The following is a 12,334-nucleotide window of genomic DNA, read 5'->3' as shown; positions in this document are numbered from 1 at the left end:
CTCTCCCAGGTCACCACCGAAATCTCTGCAAGAGTGAAGTTCGCCACCACGAATTTCCACTAATCCTTCGCCCCCAAGCGAAACTGGTTCAGTGCAAACCGAACCCTCAGATGCTTCGAACACGAACAGGTGTAGAAGCATCCCTCGATATCAGAAATCCATCTCATCGTTGCAATCAGATCCTGCGTCCCATCAAACTCCGATGGCTTCGTGTTGCTGAACTCCCGGAACAGCATCGAGTCACCCCCGGAGGTCTAGCAGCTGCCACAGCTGCTAAAGCTGCAGCTGCCACAGCCTCAGCAACCGCTGCGTATCTCTCGTCAAACGTCTCAATCAAAGTGGTCTTGATAGACCCAAATATCCCCGGTATCTCTGCGTGGATAGCCGCAGCCCCCTCGTCGTGGATCATCTGACAAAGCTCCTCGTCACTCACGCCACTGGTCTCTGGTCTGTGGCTTGTCCCAACCATGATGTCTCCGAAATACAACATAAAAATATCAGAGACTCACTCGACTATACTCGCACTCGATAACTCATCCCTACTTGGTCCTTAGTACCCTAAGGATTCTTACTTGGACTGCGCACCGATCGAATGTTTTCAGTAGTAGGGGCCCAATACTACCTTCCACACCGCATCCACATTCATTCCAAGTCCTCCCAGGATCCCAAATCACAAGTACTCTAAATCTCGCTAAGCATAGGCTACCCATCGGTAGACTTCTCATAAGCTCCACACTGCTACCTACTCACTCTCAAAGCATCTCATAGCAGCAGTAATCTCCTAGGCTAAGGCATCACAAATCTGGCCGCTCTAGTCCTAATATGAATACCTAACCTACTCTAGCATGCATAACATATCATGTCATATCTCATAACACATAATGTAAGGGTATTTTTGGGAAATCACCGTTCGGGCGTTGGCTGATCGTACACACTGCTCCGTTCTGGCTTTCTCAAAATATTTTACTCTTTTAGAAAAATTGTTTCCTTTCTGAAATTTATTTTCTCCAAATCCTCAGTTTGAGTTCAGATACGCCCGACGGTGCATTCGAATCCCTCAAACCAAGGCTCTGATACCAACTTGTAACAACGTGAATTTTCAAAACAATTTTTTATTTTTTAAACAACATAAAACTCATTCAATATTCTGAAATCTCAATTTTAACAAATGCCATCATGATAAAACATATCCCAAGATCGTAAAATAAATCTTCTGCTAGTGTGTACGGATCATGTCGGTGCCTTCCCATGATCATCGCTAGTACCTGAAACACATAACACATAACACTATAAGCATAAATGCTTAGTGAGTTCCCCAAAATACCACATACAACACATACGCCTTTCCAAGCCATAACTCTGTGGGATCTTCCGATCCAAATGTCTCAGGGGACTTCTGTCCCGAATCCCAGTAGACCTTCTGGTCCTACCCGTATCGACCTTACGGTCCGTAACCTCCTGACCTTATGGTCCATGTCATCTTGACCTTCCGGTCCATATCATCTTGACCTTCCAGTCCTTATCACACATAACATTCATAACACATACATATCACATAACAACATATCGCACATACATCTCATAGCATATAAGACCTTCCGGTCACACAAAGGTACCCTTCCAGGTACAGTATAGTGAGAAGACTCACCTCTCATGATGTCTAGTAAACCTTCTGGCTTGATAACCTCGATCGAGCCTCTGCCTAACACATAAGTCAAACATCTCTAATTAATACTTTCTCTTGTCCTCATCTCTATAGAATGGGTAGAAGACCATTCTACCCCTCCCTGACCTTTCTTGAATCACTTTAACCAAAACCCTAACTTCAACTAAAGTCAAAGGTCAACTTTGACCAGACTCGTCGAGTGCACTCAGGTGACTCGGCGAGTGCACACTTGCCCTCTTGATCCTACTAAGGCCTCACTCGACTCGTCGAGTTAACCTTTCACTCGACAGGTTACCACTGTTCACGAATCGCGAGGCAACCCAACTCGACTCGTTGAGTCCCCATATGGACTCGGCAAGTTCCCTCCATGGCATCACTCAAATGACCTTCTAAGATTAGATCTGTTTCTCTAACTTATAGATCTGACCTTCTTATACCCAGATATCACATAACGGTTCAAACTTTAAGCCCATGCAACACTCTTATTCCCTTATATGAAGAAATAGCTCCTAAAATGGCAACCTAGATCCATATCTCCATTGGAACAACTTAAAGCAGAATGGTTGGGACTCTCTGGACCTCTTAAGGTCCATATCTAAGACTTATTCCAACTTGGGACCTCATGAGCTTCGAATCCAAGCTAAAGAAGGAATAAGAAAACCCTAAATTCAAGAAAACCACCAAATACACGAGAATGAGTATAGATTCATACTTCCTACAACAGTCCCATGTGAAGAGATGCTAGATCCACTATCCCCATCTTGTTCCTTGCTTGATTCATGCTCTTTTCCTTCCACAAAACCCACCAAATTACTTGATTTCATCATAAGAACTCTCCCAAGGCTCCAATAGTGATTTAGGGTTTCTCAAAGGAGATATGAGGCGCATCCAAGGTCATAAGTTCCTATGAATAGGCTCCAACCCCGGAAATTAGGGTTTTCTCTGCCCAACACCTACTCGACGAGTCCATACTTGGACTCGTCGAGTCCTTTAATAAAATACTCGCAATCAACTCCACGTGACTCGGCGAGTCAGACTCTTGACTCGTCGAGTCCCTCCTAAATCCTCCAAATTGAAACAAGCTAACATACCGGAAATCCCGGATGTTACACTGTCGTTTACACGGCCCGCGTAACGCAAAAAGTAGAACGCTCAAGAGTCTTCGTTTACACGGCCTATGTAAACACAAGGCATCCATTTACACGGCCGTGTAAATCTCTGAAAATCCAAAATCTTTAATTCCATGATATCATCCTCCTCTGTGTTCCGCAAGTCCCAAAATTTTATTCGCAACTCTTATTTACCTCTTTAAACAAGATCCTACCTCCAAAAGTCTCTGAAATATCACAAAAATGTGTGAATGAAATTGCCTCATGAAAATCCCGAAAAACATGAAAAATGCATGAGTTTAAACTTAAATACAATGCACTTTTATGGAATAAAACTACAAAACAGGTGCATAAAACGCACCTAACAAATATCCCCAATCTTGAACCTTTCTTGTCCCCAAGAAAGAACAAAAAAGGTTTAGACCAGGGAAAATAAAACAAGAGAAAAGAAACAAAAGATCAAAACCAAAACCTTTGAAACATAATGCAATAACCAAAACAAACATGAAAAAGATCCAACCCAATCAGCCTCATTTTTGTAGCATAGTTGAGAATGTACCTGTCATGCCTTGAGTCAACTTGGTATTAGTCTTAAAATATTATATAACAATAGATATTAGACTTTAGCCACTCCCTAATGCAACTCAACAAAATCAAATATCACAACCCTTGTTCCTTTTTAATAGCATCAAGTCAATTCATGGAAAAAATTATGGTCTTATTGTAAAATACACGTTTTGAAAATGTTGGGTCAAAAATATGGTTTATACTTTACTTTTTTAGGCATTAATAGTTTTTGGTCGTGTAATATATTTTTGCAGTTGTTTTTATGGCCCAATGGGTGTTTACGGCCGTAAACCCATTTACGGTCGTAAACCCATTTATGGCCCATATTCCCCAAGTATATATAGGTGTTAGGTGGTTGAAGAGGGATCGATGAACAGAGAAGGAGTGTACGGCCAAGAGAGAGAAAGGACCATATGTGTGTAAGTGTGTGAATCTTGTGTAAGGAACTTCAATCATATCATCAATACATTCAGGATTCATCATCTTCTTCTTCTCCTTTTCTTATTTATTTGATCTGACATCATCCGTTTAATTAGGATTCTGCACTATCAAACAGATCTGATTGATATACAAACATTTTGGGGACTTACAATTGGTATCAGAGCTTGGATTGTATCAGTCAATTTTGTCAGATTTGGAGCTTATTTGATCTTATTTTCGATAGATTTTTGCGTTTTTGGATAGATCTCTAAAAATTAGGGGGGGGGGGTTGTTCTTCGCGTTTTTCATAAAAACGGGTTTTGATCGAGTTTTGGAGCAAAAAGGGGCAAAAATCGATGTTTTCGGTCTCGTTTACGGTCAGCAGCATCCTCGCACCTCGTCCTCGCATCTTCGCCTCGCACCTCGCACGCGCGTTATTCAACAAAAATAGGAAACGAATTGGGGGTGCCAAGATTCGATCCCGAATCTCCTCCCTAGTCAACACACGCCATACCAGTTGAACCAACCAACAACTTGTTACAAACCTTTCGATTTTAACTTAAAACCACTCCCTTTCGAACCTATTTTCGCATCTTTGTCACTTTTAGCCCAAAAAATCAATTTCTTTTATTTTTAAATCTCATTTTCAGCCCAAAATTTTAGTTTTTAAATTTTGAATTTTATTTTTGACTTTTTACTTAACATTTTGACTTTGACTTTTAAAACTTGACCTTTGACATTAAACTTTGACTTTCTCGTTTAACTATTAAATTTTCAAAATTAGCTAAATTATTTGGCGTCATTGCCGGGGAACGACTTATTTGATTGATAATTTATTTGCTTTAGGTTAATCGATGCTTTTTCTGGGGTAAACCCTACAAAAAGTTAATTTTTCAGCTTAGTTTTTGCTTCAGTACTAAACTCACGACGTGAGCCTTATGCTTACGACGTGAGTTCAATGGTTTTTCGTTTTTCTTTTCTGTTTAGATGTTCTGTGACAACATGAGGTGGTGATCTTTACCAAGTCGTGGTGGCTAGTCAGTAGGCAATTTTTTAGTTAGCTTTTGTTCAGATTTACATTTTTGTTTTTATTGCAGTTCATGACCTGAGGTTCCAACACATCATTGGTACCACCGCTTGAAGATCCTGAGTCAGCCCTTCACAAAAAGACGAACAAGGACAAAGGAGTAAACCAAACACCAAAGAAGTCGTCTTTCAAAGATCTTAAATCAGTATTTGGAAAGAATAAAGGGAAGAACATGGGAGATTCAAGTACATCTTCGAAGGACAAAAGCAAAATAGAAAGCTTTGGACAAATACCTAGTCCACAAGAATCCGAATATGAGTCCGAACCCGAGTTCGAACTAGAAAAGACCAAACCCAAAGACGAGACAAAAAAACAAAATGGAAAACATTGTGAATATCTCCATAACAGCATACAAGAAGCGAATCAGAGGCGATGCTGGTCCTGGTTTAGTACAACCTGCAATTCCAACAGCAGCAACATTCGAGCTAAAATGGCACATTCTTACTACGTTGAAGGATGTACCATTTTCTAAAAAGGATCATGAGGATGCTTACAAACACTTAGATGAGGTCAATGACATTGTGGACTATTTCAATGTCCTGAAAGTTCCTAGAGAGACAGTCTAGTTAAGGATGGTTCCCGTCAATTTTAAGGGAGCTGCGAAGGATTGGTTGAAGGCATTTTCACGTATTTACTACTTGGGCACAGATGCGTGAGAAATTCCTAGAACAATTCTGCCCACCATCAAAGATATCTAAACTCAAGAAGGCAATATCCAACTTTGAGCAACAACCGGGTTAGTCGCTTTATGAGGCATGGGAGCGATATAAAGGGTTACTAAGAAACTGCCTTCAAAATGACCTTAACATACAACAAGAAGTGTCTATATTCTATGACGGGGTGAATGTCATGACGAGGAAGCTCCTTGATTCCCAAGGAGAGCTTACTAAGAAAAATCCGGGTGAAATCAAGGAGTTAATTGAAGAATTCTCCAAGTATTCTCGTGAGTACCATAATCCAAGACATGATGGGACGAGGGGATTTGGTAGTGGAACATCAGAAGACATGGCTACTGTGCTAGCAATGTTGAATACAATGGACCGGAGGATGAAAAAGATGGACCAGTCAATTCATGCTATTAGATTTGGATGTGAAAGATGCAATCGTCCACACTTGACTAAAGACTGCTATTTAGATGACAATGGGAACAAAAAGGCTCAAGTTTACTACTTCAGTGGAGATAAATATGATGAGGACTGGAGAAAACTAAAGAAGGAGTGGTTGCCATATGAAGAATACAAGAAGCAAAAAGAAGAAAAATATAGGTAGATTGGCTGAGGCTTCTACCAAAAGGAACAACCACCAGCTGAAAAGAAAGTTGATTTAGAGACCATACTAGCTCGTTTTATGGAGGCTTCAGAAAAGACACATGATGAGACTGATGCAGCGATAAAAGATCATAGGATGATTATGAAGGATCAACAAACCATGATGAAAGATCAAAAAGCTATGATGATTGACCAACAAGCATTATTAAGAAATCATCAAGCATCGATCCAAAATCTCGAAGCCCAACTTGGTCAACTAACGACTTTTGTGAATGAAAGATTATCTCCACAATTTCCCAAGAAGAAGACTCAATCAGATGTCATGGTGATTGAAACTGAAGAAGATGCTATTTCTGAGTTCTTAGAAGCTTTAGAAGTGGAGCCACAGCAGTCCGGACAAAAGGATGAAGAAGTCAAAACTCGAAGAAAAAAATTATGTTGAAACATCGAGCTTACGACGTGAGCCTTCAAAGCTCACACCATGGGGAGGGTCAGAACAAAAAAATTCAGCCAATGTGCAAGCCTATCATCCTCCTTTACCATTTCCGTCCCAAGAAAATACCCGTCCACTAGAGAAGGAGCACTTAAAATTTATGAAGCAAGTGAAGGGTATTCCAATCAATACCCATTTCATTTAATCTTTGGCTAAGGTTCCTGAGTATGCCAAGTTCTTACAAGATTTAATAGATACTCACCAACAGTTAGAAAACAAGTCCAAGGTAATTCTAAGTGATCAGAGTTCTAAGATTATAATGAGAGAGCTACCAAAGAAGATGGGAGATCCTGGATGCCTCACTCTTCCATGTGAGTTCGGAAATAATTTGAAGACTGATTCCTTAACTTATTCCGGAGCTAGCATGTTAGGGTGCAAAGTTCTTCATGTATGACTTTGTAGATGGTTTGAATTTTGTAGACCCACTTGCTTGTGGTGCATTAGCCTTATGACCAATGAGTTAGTGAGAGTGAGAGAGAAACATGTAAACACCTCTATATTAGGTGGGTTCATACCACTCGTAGGGGTGTGCTTGAGAGATGTAGTTCATAGTGATTAGTGAGTGAGATATTTATGAAGTTCTAGACTAGATCCATTTTTGTACTCATTTACTGTGATCGAATATATCTTTTAGCACCGAAATCACCATGTTCATTGTGCAATCTTTAATTCTGCATGCCAAACCATGTTCTTATGTCACTACAGTTGGTATCAGAGCGGGTCTTCAAGATCAAAGTGATTTTTGAAGAACGATTCTCGGTTTGGCAACTTTTGTCACAATTGAAGCAATTTTTGGTGAGTATCTCTCTCTATGATCTCGCTTAATTTAATTGAAATCGTGCGTTGCATTTTTGATTTGTGATCGTTTGAGTCGCTGGATCAATTTTTTCTTGAAAAACCCCATTGTGTGATCCAATAATTTTTTTTGATCAAGCCAACCAATAACAAAATCAATTTTACTGTTCATCAAATTGAATTTCAAGCCCAAAGACAAATTCAAAAGTAAATCCATTTCGTTTATTCAAAGATCCAGTCCATTACTCGAGTTTGTTACTGTTCATCATTTGTAGTAGCCCAAAATCATTATCCGATTTATTTGAGCCCAACAGTTGAGATGTTACTGTTAATAATCCGTTTGTGAGCCCAAACTTTTTTCACATCATATGATCAGTTAGTCTTGTTCCAGATCTAGTCGCACACATCAAATAGTTGTACCATCTGTTGAATCATAAAAAGTGACCCTCTTGAACTTCAGCTACCGCAGCCTCCATGCCACCGCAGTCAAGCAGCTTCATCAGCAATCAACAACCGCAGTCTCTATCTAGATTACGTTACTTTGTCTTTTCTGTAATACACTCTATTGTCCAGTATGCCTTGCATGGCTACTCTTAGAGTTATAATCTAGTGATCTTTGTGAGTCTCTATAAATAGAGCTCATTCTCATGTAATCAAAAGTGTGTGCAAGAAGTGTATCGCATCTAATTCTAATACACATCTCGGAAGTTATCTTTCTATATTACTTATTCACTCTTCTTACTCTCATAATCAATAAATCACAACCTCTCTTCGGAGCAAGTCTTTTGTGACTTAATCACTAAGTTTGATCTCACTTATTAACTTGGCTTGAATGCATTCCTCGTTATGAATCAACTTAAGTGTATACTTGATATAACAATTGTTGTCATTTACATTTCTTTACTTTTCCGCAACTAACTCTCTAACATCTAACTCTAAATATTATTGTTGAGCTTTTAGATCCTTCGAGATTAACTATTACGCAATATACTAGTTCTAACGTTTTTTCAAGTGTGTCTCAAAGTTTTTCTCTCAACAATTGGTATTAGAGCCATAGTGGTTGCTTTTTGAAAATCGGAACTCTGATTTTTCGAAGAGCCTTCTATACCACTGAAGCTCATTTCTAAAACAAAAAAAACACTACAAAACATGGTACAATCGTTATGTCTGAATGTTTCTAACAGTGTTGGTGGTTCTAATCGAGCCCCAATACTGGTTGCAAATGAATATCAGCACTGGTCACAGAGAATGGAAAGATACTTATGGAGACTTGGTTGTATGGCGATCCATAGAAGAAGGACCATATGTTCCAGTCCTTACACCAGTCCTAACTGATGGAGCTACAACAAGACTAGGAGGAGGTCAACCAGCTCTGAGCCGTCCCACAAAGGATGATCTTGATAAAATGGAAAATGATGTTGTTGCTTTTTATGAAATCTCCTGTGGAGTTGCTCCTGACAACTTCGATATATCATAAATTGCAAATCGGCAAAAGATATCTGGGATGTTCTCAAGAATCTGTACGAAGGCTCAGAGCAAGCTCAAGACAAAAAGCTCACAACTGCACTCAATGAGTTCAACAACTTCAAAGCTCACACTGACGAAAGTTTGGAAGACTCCTTCAAAAGATTCAATCTGATTGTCACCAAGTTATCCAATGCGGGCACCATTTGCAGTAACCATGAAACAAATCTTCAATTCCTTAATGGCTTGGGAAGACATTGGACTACAACCAAAATGATAGTCCAAGGTAATAGAAAGATTCATTCCTTGTCACTCTACAAACTCTATGGGGAACTTCAAGCATAGGAATCCACCGTACTCAAAGACTGTGCTGACTTCGGAGGACCTCTTTCACTCATAGCACAAACTCCACAAACCAATCCTACACTCCCTCGTATGATACTTCACTACAGTCATACAAAGATGATTCATAGTATGACGATGAAGAAGAATTTCAAAAGGCAATCGCTCTCGTCAGCAAACAATTCAATCGACTACCACCTCACTCCTTTCACAAAAATCAACAATTCAACAAAACACTCTTCGATCATAACTTCAACCCACAAACAAATCACTCACATTATCCTAAAAGTTCTCATCCACCACCACAATCTCACAATACTCAACCTAAGGAAGCACCGCAGCCTACTCAAACCACCAACTCCGGTACTCCCTCAGAAGACAAGACTGATGTTGTAGTTTGTAACAAATGCAACAAAGAGAATCACTTTGCAAGAGATTGTAAGGCCAATGTAGTTAAAGACAGAGCATTCTACCTAAGAATGGTTCAAGATCTGGAAGAAAAGGAGAAAGCAAGGGCATACGTAGCCAATGTCAAAAGAGACCACCAAGTCTGGTCATCCGGAGATGAAGATGAAACCATCAACAGTGTTAATGGCAAGGGGAAAATCTGCATGTTGGCAACTGCGGATGATGATGGGTCCACAAAGATGAACAAAAACTACTACTACATGGAAAAGGATGGAACTCTAAGCATCATCGAAAAGGTAAAGCACGTGATTCAAACTCTAAATTATAGCATGCATGATTGTCAACCTTACATAAATAATCTTAATGACACTTGTGCTGCCGTCCTTACAGACTATAACAAAGCCTTAGATGAGAAGAACATTGTGTTCCAGGAGATGTTCCATGTGAGAGGACGACTGGATAAAAAAAGACTCAAAATGGCTATGTTATAAAGAGATTTAGAGTTAGAAAAAGATGCAATAATGTTGAGTGAAACCCAATTAGAGATAGCTTTGAACTAGAGAGATTTAGCTCAAACTGAAATTGTACGTTTAAATCTTTTAATCAAAAAATTGTTCAATGAAAGTGAAGCTATTGAAAATTTGGTAAATAATGGAACTGTGGAAAATACATACAATTGGGGTTGGTCGAATGGATATCCTACCGCATTGGATTCCTCACCCCGGTTCAACAAAGACAGACTATATGTCCCTCCAGACCGAGAATTTCATTTCCTAGTTAATGACAAGACTTTTCCCGAAGATATCAAAACTCACTTCGGTAGACTGCACAATCTAAGCAACAATTGTGTCATTGAGGAAATTGTGCCTGAGGTTTCGGGTCACACATGTGATCAAACTCCTATCAGTGGCACCACATTCCCAAATTCTCAAAACTCATCCGTAGTCGATGAAGAAACTATCATTGAGGACACCGAAGTCTCTAGTGACTTTCCATCTCTATCCTCAGAACACAGTGTTCCTCACTGTAGTCAAAAGTCTCACATAAGTCCCACTGAAGTCCCAACTAAGACATACTCTGCGGTAGTCAAGTCATCCTCACCGCAGTCTTCAAACAAAAGTTTTGCTACTCTTCAAACGATTTATCATGATTTACCCATAGAAAACTTTGAAGTAGGTCAATGTTCCCAGATCCCAGAATCTTCAAGTTCTGATGACTCAAGCCCACATTTTCACAAAATTTCAAAGGATTCTAGGAAACCGCAGTTGAATAACAGAGACTGTGGTTCACCCAAATCCTTAGCTAAAAAGGCTTTCAAAGAAGAAATACACTCCCGAGACAAAAATAGACAAATTTTTTAACAAAACAAAAAGCATGCCAGATCTCAAAAATCAAAAAGTCTAGAAAATTTTGTTTTCTCTCACTACTTTTCTAAAAACCCTACCACCAAGAAAACATCCAAAAAGGAATGTACAATTTCAACAGTCATTCCTAAGTCATCTGACACGACTCAAAAGAGTTCAAAATCTTTTCAAAATGGTGTTTTTCAAATATATTCCTCAGCTGATCTGAAATGGAAAGGTATTTTACCCACTCCAACATATTTAAAGTCACATCAAAATTTTCACAAATGGAAGGCTATTTTATCAAATCCAACAAAAAGGACACAAAGATTTACACGTGCTAAACCTATTTCAAAACAAACTTTTCAGAAAAATGACAATACTCATGTCATATCTTTTCAACTCCGTTCTAGTCAAAAGCCAAACACCTCTTCCTTTAGACCGTTGACCAAACATGGTGTCAGAACTAAAGACAAAATCTCAACCTGTGAGTGTCAGTGTAGTTGCAAAAATCAGAAACCTCGTACCTTTACAAAAACAAACAGTACTCCAAAATTTCACACACGCAGGACTAGGTTTAGAAGTTGACACGAAACCAGTCCCTACAACCTCGGTCCATGCATCACTAAGAAACTCACCTGTTGTTCTAGGCTCCAAACTAGTTTGGATGCCTAAACTAACCGTGTAATTCTCAGGCTTTGTGCAAGGAGGAACAAGAAGATGAATGATTAATTGATAGTGCCTGCTCCTTGCACATGACCGGAAGGTTAGAATACCTTTGGGATTTCAGGACTATATGCAATGGTGGAAAAGTTACATTTGGCAACAATGCGAATGGAATCATCCGAGGTTACGGTGTACTCACTACGGGGAACTTCTCAATTTAGAAGGTTGCTTATGTAGAAAGCCTTAAACACAATCTCATCAGTGTTGGCCAACTATGTAAGGCAGGCCATCGAGTTGAGTTTGATGATCAATTCTGTTACGTTATGACAAGTGATAGGAGCACCTGCTTGATAAAGTCACGATCCGAGGGTACCATGTATCCACTGGATGTATCTCTCATCATTGGCACACCACAGTTGTGTTTCCTTTCCAAAGCCGTATCCAAAGTTATCTGGTTATGGCACCGCAAGCTTGCTCATCTCAACTTCAGATACATCAACACTTTGGTTACTAGAGAGCTGGTCAGAGGATTACCTATTCTCAAGTTCAGCAATGACACTCTATGTCCTGCTTGTGAGTGCGGTAAGCAGTCCAAAGCAAGTCACCCCACGGTGATTGACTCTTCAATATCTGAACCACTTGAGCTTCTGCACATTGATCTCTATGGTCCATCAACTGTAGCCAGTCTTCATCACAAAAAATATAT

The 12,334-nt window shown here is 39.5% G+C and overlaps 1 non-coding gene across 1 annotated transcript; it reads right to left on the bottom strand.

The window, feature by feature from the left end:
• Window positions 1–5,545: 5,545 nt before the first annotated feature.
• Window positions 5,546–5,652, bottom strand: LOC145080727 (small nucleolar RNA R71). The gene has a single exon (XR_013695315.1). It is a non-coding gene; the product is annotated as a small nucleolar RNA R71 (small nucleolar RNA).
• Between the last annotated feature and the right edge of the window lie 6,682 nt (window positions 5,653–12,334).

This window comes from Lactuca serriola, chromosome 1 (assembly GCF_051521515.1).
Source record: "Lactuca serriola cultivar US96UC23 chromosome 1, Lser_US96UC23_V15, whole genome shotgun sequence".
NCBI lineage: Eukaryota > Viridiplantae > Streptophyta > Magnoliopsida > Asterales > Asteraceae > Lactuca > Lactuca serriola.
Note: the sequence above shows the minus strand (reverse complement) of the source record. Positions and strands in the feature narration are given on the sequence as shown.